The sequence below is a fragment of the Tenrec ecaudatus genome, chromosome 13 (genome assembly GCF_050624435.1).
Source record: "Tenrec ecaudatus isolate mTenEca1 chromosome 13, mTenEca1.hap1, whole genome shotgun sequence".
NCBI classification, from domain to species: Eukaryota; Metazoa; Chordata; class Mammalia; order Afrosoricida; family Tenrecidae; genus Tenrec; species Tenrec ecaudatus.
In genome coordinates, this window is record NC_134542.1 from 115,442,482 (window position 1) to 115,446,396 (window position 3,915).

The 3,915-nt window shown below is 50.2% G+C and overlaps 1 non-coding gene across 1 annotated transcript; it reads left to right on the forward strand.

The window, feature by feature from the left end:
* The first annotated feature begins 1,347 nt into the window (after nucleotides 1–1,347).
* On the forward strand, nucleotides 1,348–1,452 carry LOC142425137 (U6 spliceosomal RNA). The gene has a single exon (XR_012779508.1). It is a non-coding gene; the product is annotated as a U6 spliceosomal RNA (small nuclear RNA).
* Nucleotides 1,453–3,915: the final 2,463 nt, after the last annotated feature.

Here is a 3,915-nt window from a genome sequence, read left to right on the forward strand (position 1 = left end):
GATAAATCCCTCAGGGACGGAACTGAGAGTAGTGAGACCAGGAAGGCAGGGCGAAGATGGGGAGAGAAAAGGGGAGAGGGGGAACCCCAGAAGGGTGAACAAGAGAAACTTGGGTGAAGGGAGACAGCGGTCGGTGTAAGGTATGAAAACAATAATAATCTATAATTTATCAAGGGGTCATGAGGGTGAAGGGTGGAGAGAGAAGGGAAAACAGAGGCGCTGATACCAAGGACTCAAATAGAAAGTAAATATTTTCAACATGCTGATGACAACATATGTACAAATATGCTGAATACAATTGATGTATGGAATGCTATAAGAGCTGAAAGAGCCCCCAATAAAATGATTTTTAAATTTTTGCCTATAGTATGCTAACAGACCAGTATCTCTCAGATTTTAATATGCAAATCACCTGAGGGAGGTCCTTGTTAAGAGCACAGATTATGACCCCATCGCTGGCTATGCTAGCCCATTAGCTGCACCACGGGAAGAAGATGAGGCTACCTGCTCCCGGAACCCTATGACAGGGTGGCCAGGAGTGAGAATTGACTTAATGGCCATGCGCTCTCCTTTCATTGGGGACAAGCGGGCATTCAGTGAAGGGCAAGAGAGCCCGAGCGGGGAAACCTAGCAAAACATGATGTCAGGGAATGTGGACACTAAACACTAATCTATGAGTTAGTCTTTTGAGCAAAAACTCCAAGGAGGGAGAGGGAGAGGGAGAGGGAGGGGGAGGGGGAGGGGGAGGGGGAGGGGGAGGGGGAGGGGAGGGAGAGGGGGAGGGGGAGGGGAGGGGGAAGGGGGAGGGGGAGGGGGAGGGGAGGGAGGGGAGGGGGAGGGGAGGGAGGGGAGGGGGAGGGGGAGGGGGGAGCGGGGAGGGGGAGGGGGGGAGAGGGAGAGGGAGAGGGAGAGGGAGAGGGAGAGGGAGAGGGAGAGGGAGAGGGAGAGGGAGAGGGAGAGGGAGAGGGAGAGGGAGAAAGAAAGAGACTGACGTGGAGTCAGGTAGAACTGCCCTGCGCGTTTCTGAGACTGTCGCCGATTAAGGGAGTAGAACACCCCACCTTTCTTCCTTCGGAGTGACTGGTAGTTTCAAAATGCTCACCTCTTGGCTAGCAGTCCCCTCCTGTCCTCGGGGGTCGCCGCTGAGCCACAGTCGATTCCTCAGCAGTGAATGTGTGTGGCTGTGATGCTGAAGGCCGCTGGAAGCACAAGAGTTAAGAGCTAACTGAAAGGCTGGAGGATCGAACCCCACCCCCACCCACTCCAAAGGAGTACAGACTGGCGATCGACTCCCATCAGGATTGTGAGTAGATTCCAACTCATAACGACCCATAAAGATGGTGGCTGGTGCTTGCTTCGGCGGCACCTATACTGAAATTGGAAACGATACAGAGATTAGCAGGACCCCTGCTCAAGGCTGACATGCAAATTCGTGAAGCAAAAAGAAAAAAAGATGGTGGTTGAGGTCGTCAGTTTATGGCCCATAAACACAGGTGGGGTTAATTGAAGGGTTAATTGAAGGGCGGAGGGATTCGTGGCTTGGTCAGCCTCACCTTTCAAGTGCTCGGGTCTCTTGCTTTGTGAAGGTCACACCAGGGTGAAGGTGCCTTAGCCAGGTAACTGCTTCTGCTTCCAGGGCTCACTTCTGCAAGACATCGCTGAGCAGAAGCCACATGCACCTACAGTGATGCAGCCCTGGGTCCCGGAGCAGCCGGGGGCAGACAGCCGCCAGCCCTGACATGATTACCCTTTCCCTGACGCGGCTTTCCCCATGAGTCGGCATCATTTCATCTCTTTTGTGAGATGGAAGAAGACTTTGTGGACTGGTGTTGGACATATGGGATAACGTTGGACTTGTGAGCTTGGGCAGCACTGGGTAGGGATGTTTTCTTTATGTGCACTTAACCTTTATATAAAACTCTGTCATTCATGAGTTTCTGTGGATTTGTTTCTCTAAAGTACCCAGACTAACACAGTGGTTGTTGGTAGGTGCGTGGAGTCAGTGTCCGTTCCGACTCCTGGTTATCCGGTGTGCCAGAGGAAGACGCGCCTCGACGCCCGCTCCGCCAAGCTCAGCGCCTTGGCCACCCTCTGCCCTAAAGGGTCCTCCCTGCGCACGCCAGCAGCAGACTTGCTAGCACACAGATAAAAAGACTACCTCACCCAAAAGAGGAAAAGATCAAATGAAAAATATTTGTTTCTCAACGGTTAATTCAGAAGCAGCTGTGAGAGATTTCCAAAGCATGTCGGTCCACAGCATAGCGTCGCTGCTTCATGCTTGCCAGCACTGCGCTCCCTGCTTGTACAAGTAGGGACCGTTTACACAGCCTCCTTCACCCTCTATGGCTCCCCATGTCCACTGCCCACTGCCCGAGCTCAAAGCCGCCACTGCCCACCTTGTCCATTCGCCCCAGGCCCTACTGCCCTGGCCGCACACCGAGGGCTCCTGAGAAGCGACAGGAGTGGGAGAAGAGGGCATTGCAGGGGCCGGTCTCCCCTCGGGGCAGCTATGAAAAAAGTCACCTTCACCCACGGGCTCGGGCCTCTGGGGCCAGGCATGGGAACTGCATAGTTTTACACTACAAGCCAGATGGCTGTTTCTTTTAAGGACTCATCTTCTTAGAATGCAGCTTGAGGCCCAACACAGTTAAAAACATCTGAAATAATATCGGATGCATCTTTGCGTAAATTGCTTTGCTCCACGACAGACCCCTTGTTTGTTACCATAAGCACGTGTTTCCCCAAACGTCCTGTTTTTTAGGTGGATCGTGAATGGAGAATTTGGTCCAGGGAAGGAAAGTCACATTATTGAAGCTGTAAACAATGGCACAACTAGGGCTTTAATCTTTTGAATAAGGCTTTGTTTCCCATTGACCAAAAGCTTCCTAGAGGAAGGAAAGCGAGGAGCATTCAGGAAGGATTTGTATTTTATTTTACAGCAGCTTTGTGGAGGGGGAAATCACTTGGAAACCCGAGACTCCTTTTCCTGGTCAATGGGCCTCAGAGCACACAGCCCTTGGCCCAGCTTCGTCTGGGGCTGCAGACGATTGCTGCCCGCCCTCCGAAGACTTCCTGACCCCCATGCCAACTGTGTTTTGTTATTGTTTTACTGACACTAACAGACCTTTATCCTGTGCCTGTATTTCACATCTTCCCAGGACATGACTGGGAACAGGTGCACCCAGAGTCTATTTACAAGTATCGACATGGATCCGAGATACACCTCCCCCATCCTCTCAAAAACAACAACAACAAGAAAAGCATTACCCAGATAGATAGTCATAAGGGTTACACGGCATGCTGAACGAACGTAACTTACGTCACATGGAAGAAATGTTCAAAAGGCAAGCGTTTTGTTTTATGTTTAAAAAAACAACAACAAAGTTTCCCTCATAAATCCCACCAAGCTTATGTGTGTACTCCATAATTCACGAATCACTTGTTAAGTTTTAGAACATGTAATGGCAATTGCAAAATAAGTTACCACTCATCCGTTGAATTTGTCATTTATTTCTTCCCTGGAATTGTATTTTCTTTTACTTTGCTAGTTCCCAAAACTATCATTCCCTTTTTAAAAGAAAATAAAATCAACTAGCTGAATCAATTTAGCGGGGTGGGTGTAGATAAGAGAGGACAGTTTAGAACCCCCAAATGCAGAGGCAGAATCTGTGCCGGAGGAAGTCCCCGGGCCCTGCCTGTCAGGCCTGGTTGCAGAAGTCAAAAGGGCTTCCTGGACACCTGCCCCTGCCATGATTCTGAGTGATATCCTGCTCATTTATTAATCCCCAGTGAACGAAGAAAGCCACACCCCTCCTTATGGCCATCAGCCCTTAGGGCTTTTGCCTTAGGTATGTGTCTGGGGATGAAATTTAAATATTAAGTCCTGGAAAATCATTTCAGGTAACAAGCCCCAAT